This window comes from Dama dama, chromosome 9 (genome assembly GCF_033118175.1).
Source record: "Dama dama isolate Ldn47 chromosome 9, ASM3311817v1, whole genome shotgun sequence".
Taxonomy (NCBI): Eukaryota; Metazoa; Chordata; class Mammalia; order Artiodactyla; family Cervidae; genus Dama; species Dama dama.
In genome coordinates, this window is record NC_083689.1 from 42,947,895 (window position 1) to 42,964,779 (window position 16,885).

General features: G+C 42.1%; 1 protein-coding gene across 2 annotated transcripts in view; it reads right to left on the minus strand.

Annotated features, from left to right (window-relative positions):
- The window catches only part of LOC133062290 (T-cell-specific guanine nucleotide triphosphate-binding protein 2-like), a 28,313-nt gene extending 12,496 nt beyond the window's left edge, over positions 1 to 15,817 (minus strand). Inside the window, exons 1-2 of one of the 2 annotated variants that reach the window (XM_061151122.1) lie at positions 15,633 to 15,815; positions 2,235 to 2,485 (exon numbers count right to left, since the gene is read on the minus strand). The gene's annotated coding sequence lies outside the window, so the exon portion shown is untranslated. Of the gene's footprint in view, positions 1 to 2,234; positions 2,486 to 15,632 lie in introns of both variants that reach the window. The other variant, XM_061151123.1, reaches the window with a different exon arrangement.
- Positions 15,818 to 16,885: the final 1,068 nt, after the last annotated feature.

A 16,885-nucleotide genomic window follows, 5' to 3' on the forward strand; every position in this document is an offset into this window, starting at 1 on the left:
CTTTGGGCATAATATGTTCAGGGGGAGGCAGATATATCTGGACATCAATACGGTCTCTGAAATTCAGAGGCAAAGTACACAGCTCCTGGTTTGCAGAGGCAAAGAATGGCTCAGAAAATATCCTGTCTCTTGGTCCCAATCAGGTAGACAAAATTCCAAACAGTCTAATAAACCATCTCCAGACGGCTATGGAGTTGAAATCTCACCTGCCCTGGTTCAGTCTGTCCTCTGACTGAGGCAATTGCTTCAGGGAGAGGAGAAGAGGCAGCTTCTCCTCTCTTTCTTTCTTCCCCTGGCCCCATTATAAGAATAGGAGCTGCCTGAGAGGATGACACTAGCATCAGGGATCTTAGCCTGGAAGCAGGGCATTTCAATGTTTCAAAAATATGTGACTTTTAAGGGATACAAAGGAAGGAACTTTGAGCAATGAGAAGACATTCTGTTTCAAGGTCCAAGAAAAATAAGATGAACGACCAGTGTAGGGGAGCAACATTACCACCCCAAAAGGTTTCTCCGGTATTAGGATTAGTTTAAGTTGTTTATTTTTCAGAAACAGAACGCTCAGGAAGCTTTCTTTTTTACCTCCCTCTTAGCTGCTTGAAAGCAGTTAGATAGGGGGCTTCCTCCAAGAAAGGAGCTATCACCAGAGGTAACTGAAACCAATATGAGCTGAGCATTGTAGGCTGGGAAATTTTCCAAGGCCTGTGTGCTCACATTCTGCTCTGTGTCCCGCTGTCTCTACCACGTGGCGAGACAACTACTGTTTACCAGACTCTCACTCTTCCCGTTACTATTTGCATTGTCTTCCTCACCTTTGAAGTACTCGACCCCTAAACCCACCAACTTTGCTCAGAATGAATACATTCTGATTGCCTGACTGCCTCTGCATCTCATACAGTTCTAGAGCCACCACCCTTACCTATGTTTAGTAATTGTATTTGCTTTTTTTTTTTTCCCTCTGTTGATCTATCTCATGTCAATTTAATTCTTAGACCAGCTACAAGAACCTAGAAGGGTAGAGGAAAAATTTTGTGCCCCCATATCATTTTTTTTAAACTAAAGCAGTTTAAAAACTGTGGCTGACCAAACTTGTTTTGTTTGCACCTCCCCACCCCAAACCAAGATCTAAGATTGGGTGTGTCTATGTTGTAAGGGAACAAACTATGCTGGCCCAAATGTGCCTCCTTGGCATTAGGGTTATTTAGAATAATTAATTTTAAGAAACCAAAGACTCAAGAAGAGCTTTTACCTTCCCCTTAACTGCCTTAAAGAATTTAGATAAAGGGCCTAATCTAGGAAGAAGAGCTATCACCAGAGATACCTACAGACTATGAACTAGGTAGAGTAGACTTGGGGAAACTTAGCAAGGCCTATTTGATCAAAGCCTTCTCTGTTTCCCATTGCTTTCTGCCTGGCATGGCAAACATTTACCAAACATTTGTTTTTGTACCTCTCTAAAATGGATTTTCCCCTTTGAAGTCCTAGGCTCCTACCTTTCTCCTGAAATCCAAATGGCATATAAGCACCGATTGCCTGAATGTCTTTGTGCTATATATTATGAAGTCCCTGAACATAGATAATTACATTTGTTTTTTCCTCATATTACTCTGTCTCATGTCATTTTAGTTATAAGACCAGCCCAGTGCACTCACAAGGGTAGAGGAGAATTATTGCCTCCCCTCACACAGGCTCAGTCCTGATGGGGCTCCACATACATTCACCATTTAGGTTTTCTTACCCTGTCCCATGTTGTCCAGCACCACCTCTGTGCTGAAGGTGCTGAAGTCTTCCCTAACCTCATTCACAAATACCCCACTGTTTACACAGCATCTCCCACTGTGTGTCTAGGATGATCTTATAACTGAACAAGGCCAAGCCTAAATCAAGTCCCCATCTCTTTCCTTCCATAGTCTTCTCCCTTCCAGGTAATGTCAGTGCCACCCTTTGTTTGCACATGGGGTCACCCACATAACTGTCTTTCTCTCTTATCTCATATCTACAATCCTGTGACCTCCCCAAGTCCATCTGGAATCCAGTTACTCTGCTTATTTCCATCATCGTTGCCCTAGCCCTGGGCAGTTCTCAGCTTGTCACTCACTCTCTTGGCCACCTGAGAAGGATGACCAGGTCTTCTGCACCAACTCTCAGCTCTCCACCAGCCAGTTCTGCCCTTGAGGCCTCCAAGCAAAAGGCCAGCATCCCATCACTTCAGTGCAAGGAGCTTGCTCACTTACCAGTCAAAAGAGAAAAGATGCTTCTGGTCAGAGCTCAGATCTGAGAGTTTTCCACTAAGCGAGCAGAAAATGCAGTCTGTTGAATTTCTCCTTGCAGCCCCCGGCACAGGGACACTCCAGAGAACTGTCCTTGTCCAGGCAAATGCAGATAGAGTAGACAGCAAGGACAGGCAAACCTGTAGCCTGCCTGGGAAATGACGTCCGGGATGGGAGGCAGTAGAGAATATAAGAGCCTCTGGTTTCAACACTTCCTTTGTCGGGAAGAAAAAAAGATGATAGTTGATAACGCACATTTCTAGGAAATGAAAATGAAACCATAGCAATCATGTTTACATCTTTCTCTACAGCAGAAATATTACCTGGAAAGAAAAATACAAGTGTGAAACTCTAGGAAGCTCAGTGAGTAAGGAGAGAGCACAGGGGTACGAGGGGCGAGAAAGGGCAGGTTTCCAAGGACCCTGGGAGGTCACCTAATGAAGACACCCAGGGGAGCACAAGGGGCAGGGAGGGAGGAAGGCTGTGAGCAGCTTCTCAAAGCTTCCAGTGAGTGAGGGAGAAACGTTTCTCTAACTTTTCTCTGTCGTTATGTTTTTTCTTAATTTTAAATTTTATATTGGAGTATACCCAATTAACAATGTTGCGGTAGTTTCAGGTACACAGCAAAGGGCCTCAACCATACATATACACGTACCCATTCTCCCTCATGTCCTTCTGTTCTTTTGTCATTAGGAGCCCTATACCTGACTGCCACGTGGTCAAACCTGGATGTGGATCACTGTGGCAGGTCATGGGATTCCTAAATTCATGTGGAAGAGGAAGGAGAAAATATCAAAATTTTAAGAATACAATAAATGGGAAGGTTTGCCATACCATTTATGGCATATTTTCAGGTATATTTTATATTGTAAAAATAAACAAAGTAAACACTAGTTCCCTTAGTGTGGTAATATCTAGGTCCATCCATGTCACTGCAAATTATGTTTGTTCATTCTTTTATGACTGACTAGTATCTCTTGATGGCCTTTGTTTCCACCATTGCAGAAGACTCTGCCTGTTTTCTATGCTGATAATTTATATGTCCAAAGAGTCAGGACAGTTTGGAGGACAGAATAATGGTTCCGAAGATGTCCACATTGTGATATCCATAACTTGGGAGTGTGCTACTTTACATAGCAAAAAGCACTTTTTACTTGACATTAGTTTTTAATTCCACTGCTAGACAAGCCTAATGTTTAACCTGTCCATGTTTGATTATTGCAGGTAAAAATATCATCTAAAAATTTGAGGACAAGAATAAAGGCTTAGTGTATTCAGCAGTTTTTGAAGGTAATTAAGTTAATGATGCTCAGATGAAAAGATTATCTTGGCTTATCCAAGTGGGCTACATATAATCATAGGAATCACAGGCAAGATGGAGGCAGGGCCAAGTACTGAAAAGAAGACAGGATAATAGAGCAGAGGTTGGAGTGAAGATCTAGGAAGATGGAGGAAAGGCAATGAGCCAAGGAATGTCAGGCAACTTCTAGAGGCTGAAGTAGACAAGAAAATGGATTATCTCCAGGAGCCTCCAGATAGAACAGGCCCTGCTGACACTTTGATTGTAGCTCCTTAAGATTCATTTTGACTGCTCACCTCCAGATCCATAATAGAATTAATTTGTTACACAGCAAGGGGAAACTAATATAGACAGTCTGTACTGTCATGACCCCTGAATAGAGAGACCAGCACCTTTCTATTCTGCAGGAAGAATCACTTAGGTCATGATGTTAGTGAGCACAGAAGGCTTCCAGAAGGACCTCATTTCCAATAACCTGCAGCAAATCAGGATGGGACCTAGCCTGTGGGAGAGGCAGGAAGCAGAGACAAGTCCACCAGGCGGTGACCGCCAGGACATATGTTCCATAACATGTGTTATAAAATCTGTTTCCCGTACGTCTTGGAGAACAACCAAAACCACGGTCATGGTGGTATAGCTGCCCAGTGGGAGCTTGATATCTATTTACCTCACTTCATGGACCGATATGGGTAGAATATAAAATGTGTACCAAGAAGTCGTAGAGGAAGTAAATAAGAGCTCTAATTTTCCCTACCCCGTTCAACACAGTTTTGAAACATGGGTATCTGCTTAAACCGAGGTAATTTAAAGACATTATTAATATTACATCGATGGAATCTCCTATCATTTACTATGAGCAAGGATGGTTATATCAAGAAAGTGTGATTTAAGAAATATTTATACACATAAGGTTGTCTCAGGAATTACCAGTGGGCTCTGTCCATTAGGGGTGTGCTGAATGCTCTCCATCCCCACCCTACATATCGAGCAAGGACAATCTTAAAAAAATAAGGAAAATCATGATTCTCAAACATAAAATAAATACATGTTAAGGATTTTATTAACTAATGACTTATGAAGGAAGTGAGCATATGTTACTGCTAGTTGAATGAATACTCAGGAAGAGATACAATTATAGTTCAAGAATATTGAAATGAATGTCAAAGTGAGACAAGAGTACTGTTTTCTAAGGAGAGGGTGGGAAGTCTATTGAACCGCAACAGACAGATTTTATATATGTCTGTTGTTCTCATACTTTCAAGGGTGAAATTAATGCTCAAAGTGATTGTATTAGTAAATGGACCCTTGCAAGTTGCCTGGGTCATGCAGGCAGAGCCATCAGGAATGGATTAGTGCCCTCATAAAGGAGACCTCAGAGATCTAGCTTAACCCTTCTGTCACATGACTTTATAGAAAAGGCACCCACCTAGGAAGTGTGCTCTCATCAGACACCTAATCTATAGTTGCCTTGATCGTGGTTTCCAATTGTCCAAAAATAAGATAAATAGATTTTTTTTTTTTTAAATAGAGAACCCACTCTGTGGTATTTTGTCATGGCCTGCATGGATTAAGAAAATGGCAGAGAAAGAATTACTTTTCATTCCTCTTAATTATCAAAACTCAGAGAGATTTAAATAGCTCTATGGTAATAAGGCTAGAATCAGAAAACTCTCAATGTGCATCAAACATTACATAATTTACCATTGGTGAAAGCAGTAAACATTCTCTTGTTCCAAATTTTCTTACAACTTTTTTAATTTAAAGAAAGGAGAAGAAGAAAAGGCATGAACTTCTGGATGGAATTTTGGCTCTCTACCAGCCACCCCCACCCTCAGTCCTTCAAACACAAAGCCAGAATTGGCCACTGCAGATATACAGTAAGCTTACTCACCAGCTCTAGAGAGAAAACAGATTTCCTAAGACAGAGGGCAGGTCCAAATGTTTCTATTAAAACAGCAGATGCTGCACAGGAACACTTCCCAGAACTTAAGTTTTTACCAGGGAATGCAATCAGAGTGTGCTTCTGTGCTCACTGTAAAGAATAAGGATTAGCAAGTCTCTGTGCTCCCTGGGTAATGAGGCCCAAGTGGGAGGCATCAGGAAGTCTCTAACCTAAGCGTCTCTCTCAGGAAGAATTTGAGCAAACTCTGGGAGATAGTGGAGGACAGAGGAGCCTGTCATGCTGCAGTCCATGGGGTTGCAAAGAATCAGACACGACTTCATGACTAAACAACAATAGGAAGATGTGGTTGATATTTTAGAACTCACATTTTGAGAAAAAAATGGGAGGAACTCCCATACCATGTATGGTATATTTTCAGTATATTTTATACATCATGAAAATAAACAAAGCATATTTTATACTGTACTTCGGTGCCAGCATAGAGATAAACCAACTGACCCTCAGAACACAACACTGATCTTTATGTTTGCCTCAAGCATGTGTGGAATTGTGTTTGATAGGAGACATATATGGCACGTCAGCGAGAAAAGTAGGTACTGTGTAGTAATGGAGCTGGACAAATTGGTTATCCTGGTTATCCATATGGAGAATGTTACTGATTCTCTACTTCTATCACTACTGATAATCAACTCTAGAAGGAGAGTAAAGACTGAAATTTCAAATGGAAAACTCTAGAAGAAAATATAACTGATCTTAGGGTAAAAAAATTTCTTAAACAAGACACCCAGATGATAGCTCTATAAAAGATATTGACAAATGAGGTGCCTTAGACTACATTAAAATGAAAAGCTTCTTTTCATGAAAAGAAATGCTTAAGGGGGGTAAAAATTTCTTTAGACACATGGAGAAGATATTTGCACAATATCTTAGATATTTGATACTTGCACAATATGTTAGACTAAAAATCAATGCAAAAAAGATATTTTTAAAATGATAGAAACACGAAAAAGCAAGACAGTCTAGTATGGAAGTGGAAGAGAGGAATAAAGGGATCTTTCTCAGAAAAAGAAAAAAAAAAACCGCATGTGATGTATAAGCGCACAGAAACTTTAACAGCCTCCTTAGTAATGAGGCAGATGCAAATCTGTGCCCAATGAGATGACAGTGTATATCAATTCAGTTGGAAAATTTAAAAAGTTTGACAGCACTGAATATTAGGGTCTCTGAAACTTTGAAAAACCAGTATGGATAAATTTTATAAACTTGTACATTCATGTACTTTGTGAGCCAGCATCTCCGCTCCTAAGATGGTACTGAGGAGTCAGTGTGCAAAAAAGTACAAGTGATATGTAAAAAGTGTTCCTGATAGCAGTCCTCATATTGACAGAGAATGGATAAATAAACTGAGTTCTACAGCACTGAAAAGAATGTTCCATTGTTATGCTGCTGCTGCTGTTAAGTCGCTTCAGTTGTGTCCGACTCTGTGCGACCCCATAGTAGGCAGCCCAGTAGGCTCCTCTGGCCCTGTGATTCTCCAGGCAAGAACACTGGAGTGGGTTGCCATTTCCTTCTCCAATGCATGAAAGTGAAAAGTGAAAGTGAAATCACTCAGCGGTGCCCGACTCTTAGCGAACCCATGGACTGCAGCCTACCAGGCTCCTCCGTCCATGGGATTTTCCAGCAAGAGTACTGGAGTGGGTTGCCATTGCCTTCTTTGCCATTGTTATACATAGGTTAATAAACACTATGTGTTTGTAACACCATGTTGAGTTTAAAATATATAAACAGAAGTGAGTAAAAGCAATAGTAAAAACAAAAGGAAAAAAAAGTGGAATCCTGTTTATATCAAAGAGTGTTCTTTCTATAGTTTCTTCAAAGAGTTTTATAGTATCTGGCAGGCTTTCTAAAGAAACATTTCTCCAAGAAATGCATACAGATGGGTAAAAAGAACATGAAAATATGCTCAGCATCACTAAATAAGAGAAATATGGATCAAAACTACAGTGAGGTATCACCTCACACCAGTCAGAATGGTCATCATCAAAAAATCCACAAACAATAAATGCTGGAGAGCATATGGAGAAAAGGGAACCCTCCTATACTGTGGGTGTGAAAGGAAATTGTTACAGCCAGCAAGACGAACGGTATGGAGGTTCCTTAAAAAACTAAAAAGAGCCACCATATGATCTTGGGAAAGGAGTGCGTCAAGGCTGTATATTATCACCCTGCTTATTTAGCTTACATGCAGAGTACATCATGCAAAGTAACAGGCTAGATGAAGCACAATCTAGAATCACGAATGCCGGGAGATATAACAGTAACCTCAGATATGCAGATGGCACCACCCTTATGGCAGAAAGCAAAGAAGAACTAAAGAGTCTCTTGATGAAAAAGAGGAGAGTGGAAAAACTGGCTGAAAACTAAACATTCAAAAAACTAAGATCATGGCATCCAGTCCCATTACTTCATGGCAAATAGATGGGGAAAGAATAGAAATGGTGAGAGACGTTATTGTCTTGGGCTCCCAAATCAGTGCAGAGGGTGACTGTAGCCATTAAATTAAAAGACACTTGCTCCTTGGAAGAAAAGCTACGACCAACCTAGACAGCATATTAAAAAGCAGAGACATTACTTTGCCGACAAAGGTCCGTCTAGTCAAAGTGTGATTTTTCCTATAGTCATGTATGGATGTGAGATTTGGACCATAAAGAAGGCTGAGCACTGAAGAACTGATGCTTTTGAACTGTGTTGTTGGAAAAGACTCTTGAGAGTCCTTTGGGTTGCAAGGAGATCCAACCAGTCCATCCTAAAGGAAATCAGTCCTGAATATTCACTGGAAGGACTGATGTTGAAGCTGAAACTCCAATATTTTGGCCACCTGATGCGAAGAGCTGACTCATTTGAAAAGACCCCAGTGCTGTAAAAGATTGAAGGCAGGAGAAGAAGAGGACGACAGAGGATGAGATGGTTGGATGGCATCACCGACTCAATGGACATGAGTTTGAGTCGGCTCTGGGAGATGGTGATAGACAGGGAAGCCTGTCGTGCTCCAGTCCACGGGGTGGCAAAGAGTCAGACATGACTGAGCAACTGAACTGAACTGATGATCTAGCAGCCCCACTCCTGGGCAAATATCTGGAGAAAACCATAAATCAAAAAGATCCATGCACCCCAATGTTTGTTGCAGCAGTATTTATAATAGCCAGGACTTGGAAGCAAACTAAATGTCCCTCAACAGAGGAATAGAAGATGTTGTACATTTAATCTAAGGACTATTACTCTGCCATCAAAGAGCAAAATAATGCTTTTGCAGTAACATGAATGCAGATAGAGATGATCATACTAAGCAAAGTCAGAAAACAAAAGACAGATACCATAGCTATCACTTATATGTGGAACCTAAAGTGTGGTGCAAATGAGCTTGTCTATGGAACAGAAACAGATTCACAAACATAGGAAACAGACTTGTGGTTGCCAAGGGGAGCGAGCAGGCGAAGGAAGTACTGGGAATTTGGGATTAGCAGATGTAAACTATTATATATAGGATGGATAAGCAACAAGGTCCTATTATATGGCACAGGGAACTATATTCAATATCCTATGATAAATCATTACAGGAAAGAATATATAAAAAAGAATGTCTATATGTGTATAACTGTCATTTTTCTGTACAGCAGAGATTGGAGAAACATTGTAAATCAACTATATGTCAATAAAAAGCTAAATTAAAATTAGTTAACTAAAAAACTAATAAGGATCTATTGTATAGCACAGGGAATGCTCCTCAATACTCTGCAATGGTCTATATGGGAAAAAGAATCTAATAAAGAGCGGATATATGTTAAAGTCTTAACAGATGAACTTTGCTGTACACCTGAAACTAACACAGCATTGTAAATCAATAAAAAAGTTTTAAAAGGTAGAATACCCTTAAATATATTCTCAAGAAAACATAACAAAATATGGTTTAGGCAGGCATATTAAGTGATAATATAACAAATGAAACAAAGTTATCAAACACACACTTTATGACGTTGTTACCCAAGGGCTGGTGACAGGGCATGGCGTAAATAGGAGCATACACGTAGGCATAGTTATTGAAGGTGTTGTGTTTCTTGGAATGGTTGTACAGTGTGTAGGTGATATAGGATTTTAAAAAAGAAAATATCTCAGTTCTTTGCAAATTGGTGCTGCATATATTCTTTCATCTGTAGTCATGAATCTCTCCCTCCTTCCTAGTTTGGGAATATTCTGTCTGACATATAGAGACAATCGATGTTATGATGGAAAAAGGAAAACTGAGAAATGCTTAAAGGAGGTGGAGGGGACAGGAGAGACTGGCATTCTAGGAAGAACAAACTGCAAGGCAAAGATGAAAACTGACAATGAACGTGACAACTAGCCATGGATTCAGATGAATACATAGAGACACCGAATTAAAGACCTCAGTATTAAAAAGACTGTTCAGGTTTCCGCAGGGCTGGGCTGGTCCTTATTTTGAGGGTCACTCCAAGTCTCACTTGGATAGACTTGATAGACTCTCGTATGGAGTGGCCTTTTCTCAGTGGGCTGGGGCATGATGTCCCTTTATGCACACCTCACACTCAATAGTCAGACTTTGTAGCCCTAGGTCGACTAAGACCATATAAATCGTCCTAAGGACAAGAGATGACACAACTTGTCAGGGTCACTCCTGGGCACCTACAGAGTCGAACTGTTCCTCGGACACAAGCACTACTTCTGCTTCTTCAGGAGGAACTCCTAACAGGCCCCATCGGAGGTCTGTGAACCTCTGCAAAGATGCCTTCTTCCCACACAGAGTAGGAATCCAAAGCAGAATCTAGGCAGATTCCACAAGAGACATACCAAGATTGCTTGCTGACTGCACTGTAGAGTCACATTTTGGAAAGTTTTCTATGTTTGAATTCCACTTTCAAGGCGAATCTGGCCATTAAATGCCTGAAACGGTTTGGGACTGTGTTCAGAGGAATTCACAGGGTCCAGGAAGGAAAGCAGATTCAGCTTCTTTTGCTTGTACCACCTCCTTCCATGTTCCCCCAGCTTTCGGCAAACACTTAACCCATAAGATGCTTAAATGTCATCCCTTCACAACCAGAACTGGGCAGGCTGGAGGGTGGACCATGAGGCGAAGTGCCAGGCCTCCAGTTTAGACCAGACTAGGCTGGCGGATTCAGGTAAGAAAAGCAGGGAACAGGAGCAAAGGGAAGAATGTTGTGTCAGTCTGAGTGTGGGCTGGAAAAGAGTTTCCAGACACAGAGTTGCAGGAGGAGTGAGTTTATTAAGAACAACGAGCACTGCATATATGTACCACAACGTCTTTATCCATTCATGTGTTGGTGGACATTTAGGTTGCTTCCATATCCTAGCTATTGTAGATAGTGTTGCAAGGAATGTTGGTACATGTGTGTTTTTCAGTTATGATTTTCTCAGACTATAGGCCCAGTGGTGGGATTTTTGGGTCACATGGTAGTTTATGGGGCTTCCCAGGTGGTGCTAATTGTAAAGAACCTGCCTGCCAATGCAGAGACATAAGAGATGCAGGTTCAGTCCCTGGTCAGGAAAATCCCCTGGAGGAGGGCATGGGAATCCACTCCAGAATTATTGCCTGGAGAATCCCATGAACAGAGGAGCCTGGCAGGCTACAGTCCATAGGGTTGCAAAAAGTCAAACATAAGTAAAGCAACTTAACACACATGCATGGTAGCTTTATTCCTATTTGTTTGAAGGAATCTCCATACTGTTCTCTGTTGTGCTTGTATCCATTTCCATTCTCACCAACAGTGCAAGAGAGTTCCCTCTTCACCATACCCTCTCCAGCCATTTTTATGCCTGAGCCATAACGGAGAAGGCAATGGCACCCCACTCCAGTACTCTTGCCTGGAAAATCCCATGAATGGTGGAGCCTGGTAGGCTGCAGTCCATGGGGTCGCGAAGAGTCGGACATGACTGAGCAACTTCACTTTCACTTTTCACTTTTATGCATTGGAGAAGGAAATGGCCACCCACTCCAGTGTTCTTGCCCGGAGAATATCAGGGATGGGGTTGCACAGAGTCGGACACGACTGAAGTGACTTAGCAGTAGCAGTAGCAATCAGCCATAAAGAGGAACTCATCAGAAGTCAGTTCTGATGTGTGAATGAACCTAGAGCCTGTATAATGATACAGAGTAAAGTAAGTGAGAAAGAGAAAATCAACCATTGTATGTTAATGTGTGTATGTGGAATCTAGACAGAGAGTACCGATGAACCTGTTTGCAGGGCAGCAGTGGAGATGCAGACATAGAGAACAGACTTGTGGACACAACGGGGGAAGGAGAGGGTGGGACAAATGAAGGGAGTAGCATTGAAACATATACTTTACCATAGGTGAAAAAGATAACCAGTGGGAATTTGGTGTATGATGCAGGGAGTTCAAAGCTGGTGCTCTGTGACAATCTAGAGGGTTGGGATTGGGTGGGAGGCGGGGGGGTGACTTAAGGGAGTGGGGATATATGTATACCTATGGCTGATCCATGTTGATGTATGGAAGTAATCAATATAATATTGTAAGGCAATGACCCTCCAATTAAAAATAAATAAATTAATTTAAAAAAGAAAGTTACTCTGGACACCTGCTTCCAAATGACATAGAAGTATCTTTCATTTAGAATTAAATCTTCTGATTCAGACCACAAATTCAGCAACCATGGGACTACCATTTCTTGTCTGGGATTTGCAGCTGTGCATTTCAGCTATGGTCTGGCAGCAGGGGTGTTCTCTTTTATTAAAAAAAAAAAAAGAACAAGAGAGGTAATGTGGGTGCTGTGAGCACAGCCGGCTGACCTCCTGACAGCCAAGGGAGACAATGGGACAGCATTAGAACAGCAGGCAGGCTCACTTTTTGTGGGTTAGGAGCCTATTTTTATGGCCTCAAGACAAAAAAAAAAAAAATACTGCTGGAAGGATGGCATTAAGTGATTGGTTAGGGTGCTAGAGAGTGAGTCCTGGGCCGGGCATTCTGCCTAATTTGTGGTCAGGAAGTTGGCCTGTAAGGATCAGAGGGGATTTTGGCAATGGTTACACGGGGATCAGTCAGTTTTGGAGATGACCTTGATTCTGGGCTCTACTTCTGTGACATTTGTGTAAGGCTTCCTGCGGGGAGCCGGCCTGACTGCTCAGGCTCCTTCTTGGCCCTGAGAGAGATCAAGAGGTCCCTCTCTGTCCCGACACCCCTGATTTATTAAAGTACAGGTTGGCCTTTCTTACCTCCCTCAAGGAAATTGCTGTAGCGACCTTTTACCCATTTTCCTGACGAGATTGTCAGGCTCCTGTTTATGGTTTATGTCTAGGTAATCTTTAACTGATTGTAATCATACTAAGAGGCTAGTCCCTTGCTCTGCTAGTCTTAAAGAGTTAAGATAAAATTCCTGAGCGAAGACTAATGCCTGCGATTCTGCACGTATACATGTCCTTGATCTAAATTTAGTGAGTCCTGTTAGCATATATATGTATGTTACCCCTCAATAAAATTGTCGGTTGTCGGTTTCAGTCAAGAGCTGACTCCGTCCCTCTCAACCCCATCTTTCCGAGTCTTTATTTTCTTAGGTATTTCGGCGATTGCATCCATGACCGGTTCGTTTGCCGGCAGGCTCCGGCAGCTTCCCACCTTTGGCCTTGGGAGAGGACTCCAGAGAGGATGGGCAAAGAAAGAGTTGCTTAGAGCCCTAAGGCTTTTGTGTGGACCAGCAGTTTTCAGCCTCATTTTATTCAGAAAACCCTCTGCAAGCGGTTTAACTATAAAAGCAGTTGCTCAAGTAGGAAATGGGTGGGGTCTGTGAATTACTCTGCAAATGCTTGCAAGATTTTCAGTGGCCGTGGCAATGGTTCTGTGGTGACTGACATGGCTAGACTTCTAATAGTTTCGTCTCCTTTGGGCATAACATTTTCAGGGGGAGGCAGATATATCTGGACATCAATACGGTCTCTGAAATTCAGAGGCAAAGTACACAGCTCCTGGTTTGCAGAGGCAAAGAATGGCTCAGAAAATATCCTGTCTCTTGGTCCCAATCAGGTAGACAAAATTCCAAACAGTCTAATCAACCATCTCCAGACGGCTATGGAGTTGAAATCTCACCTGCCCTGGTTCAGTCTGTCCTCCGACTGAGGCAATGCTTCAGGGAGAGGAAAAGAGGCAGCTTCTCCTCTCTTTCTTTCTTCCCCTGACCCCATTATAAGAATAGGAGCTGCCTGAGAGGATGACACTAGCATCAGGGATCTTAGCCTGGAAGCAGGGCATTTAAATGTTTCAAAAACATGTGACTTTTAAGGGATACAAAGGAAGGAACTTTGAGCAATGAGAAGACATTCTGTTTCAAGGTCCAAGAAAAATAAGATGAACGACCAGTGTAGGGGAGCAACATTACCACCCCAAAAGGCTTCTCAGGTATTAGGATTAGTTTAGGTTGTTTATTTTTCAGAAGCAGAACGCTCAGGAAGCTTTCTTTTTTACCTCCCTCTTAGCTGCTTGAAAGCAGTTAGATAGGGGGCTTCCTCCAAGAAAGGAGCTATCACCAGAGGTAACTGAAACCAATATGAGCTGGGCATAGTAGGCTGGGAAATTTTCCAAGGCCTGTGTGCTCACATTCTGCTCTGTGTCCCGCTGTCTCTACCACGTGGCGAGACAACTACTGTTTACCAGACTCTCACTCTTCCCGTTACTATTTGCATTGTCTTCCTCACCTTTGAAGTACTCGACCCCTAAACCCACCAACTTTGCTCAGAATGAATACATTCTGATTGCCTGACTGCCTCTGCATCTCATACAGTTCTAGAGCCACCACCCTTACCTATGTTTAGTAATTGTATTTGCTTTTTTTTTTTCCCTCTGTTGATCTATCTCATGTCAATTTAATTCTTAGACCAGCTACAAGAACCTAGAAGGGTAGAGGAAAAATTTTGTGCCCCCATATCATTTTTTTTAAACTAAAGCAGTTTAAAAACTGTGGCTGACCAAACTTGTTTTGTTTGCACCTCCCCACCCCAAACCAAGATCTAAGATTGGGTGTGTCTATGTTGTAAGGGAACAAACTATGCTGGCCCAAATGTGCCTCCTTGGCATTAGGGTTATTTAGAATAATTAATTTTAAGAAACCAAAGACTCAAGAAGAGCTTTTACCTTCCCCTTAACTGCCTTAAAGAATTTAGATAAAGGGCCTAATCTAGGAAGAAGAGCTATCACCAGAGATACCTACAGACTATGAACTAGGTAGAGTAGACTTGGGGAAACTTAGCAAGGCCTATTTGATCAAAGCCTTCTCTGTTTCCCATTGCTTTCTGCCTGGCATGGCAAACATTTACCAAACATTTGTTTTTGTACCTCTCTAAAATGGATTTTCCCCTTTGAAGTCCTAGGCTCCTACCTTTCTCCTGAAATCCAAATGGCATATAAGCACCGATTGCCTGAATGTCTTTGTGCTATATATTATGAAGTCCCTGAACATAGATAATTACATTTGTTTTTTCCTCATATTACTCTGTCTCATGTCATTTTAGTTATAAGACCAGCCCAATGCACTCACAAGGGTAGAAGAGAATTATTGCCTCCCCTCACACAGGCTCAGTCCTGATGGGGCTCCACATACATTCACCATTTAGGTTTTCTTACCCTGTCCCATGTTGTCCAGCACCACCTCTGTGCTGAAGGTGCTGAAGTCTTCCCTAACCTCATTCACAAATACCCCACTGTTTACACAGCATCTCCCACTGTGTGTCTAGGATGATCTTATAACTGAACAAGGCCAAGCCTAAATCAAGTCCCCATCTCTTTCCTTCCATAGTCTTCTCCCTTCCAGGTAATGTCAGTGCCACCCTTTGTTTGCACATGGGATCACCCACATAACTGTCTTTCTCTCTTATCTCATGTCTACAATCCTGTGACCTCCCCAAGTCCATCTGGAATCCAGTTACTCTGCTTATTTCCATCATCGTTGCCATAGCCCTGGGCAGTTCTCAGCTTGTCATTCACTCTCTTGACCACCTGAGGAGGATGACCAGGTCTTCTGCACCAACTCTCAGCTCTCCACCAGCCAGTTCTGCCCTTGAGGCCTCCAAGCAAAAGGCCAGCATCCCATCACTTCAGTGCAAGGAGCTTGCTCACTTACCAGCCAAAAGAGAAAAGATGTTTCTGGTCAGAGCTCAGATCTGAGAGCTTCCACTAAGTGAGCAGAAAATGCAGTCTGGTGAATTGTTCCTTGCAGCCCCCAGCACAGGGACACTCCAGAGAACTGTCCTTGTCCAGGCAAATGCAGACAAAGTATAGAGCAAGGACAGGCAAACCTGTAGCCTGCCTGGGAAATGACGTCCAGGATGGGAGGCAGTAGATAATATCAGAACCTCTGGCTTGAGCCCTGCCTTGGGGGGAAAACAAAAGATGATAGTTGATAACGCACATTTCTAGGAAATGAAAATGAAACCATAGCAATCATGTTTACATCTTTCTCTACAGCAGAAATATTTCCCAGAAAAGAAAAATACAAGAGTGTAACTCTAGGAAGCTCAGTGAGTAAGGAGAGCACACAGGGGTACGAGGGGCGAGAAAGGGCAGGTTTCCAAGGACCCTGGGAGGTCACCTAATGAAGACACCCAAGGGAGCACAAGGGGCAGGGAGGGAGGAAGGCTGTGAGCAGCTTCTCAAAGCTTCCAGTGAATGAGCGAGAAACATTTCTCTAACTTTTCTCTGTCGTTATGTTTTTTCTTAATTTTAAATTTTATATTGGAGTATACCCAATTAACAATGTTGCGGTAGTTTCAGGTACACAGCAAAGGGCCTCAACCATACATATACACGTACCCATTCTCCCTCATGTCCTTCTGTTCTTTTGTCATTAGGAGCCCTATACCTGACTGCCACGTGGTCAAACCTGGATGTGGATCACTCTGGCAGGTCATGGGATTCCTAAATTCATGTGGAAGAGGAAGGGGAAAATACCAAAATTTTTTAAGAAAACAGAATAAATGGGAAGGTTTGCCATACCATTTATGACATATTTTCATGTATATTTTATACATTGTAAAAACAAACAAAGTATCTATTAATGCTGTACTTGGGAAGAGCAGAAGAATGAACTAACAGTCCTATAGAACACAGTACTGAGCCTTGTATCAGACTCAGGCATGTGTGGAATTCTGATGAATGGAAGAAGTGCATGGCATTTCAGTGGGTAGAGAAAGCACTGTCTAGCAAATGGAGTTTGACAAACTAGTTATCCATATGGAAAAAGGTACTGCCCCACCTTTATATCACTTTTGATAAAGAACTCTGGAAGGTGGAAAGGCCTAAATTTCAAGTGGAAAATTCTACAAGAAAATATAGTTGATCTTAGGGTACAGATACCCTTATGGTACAGACACCCAA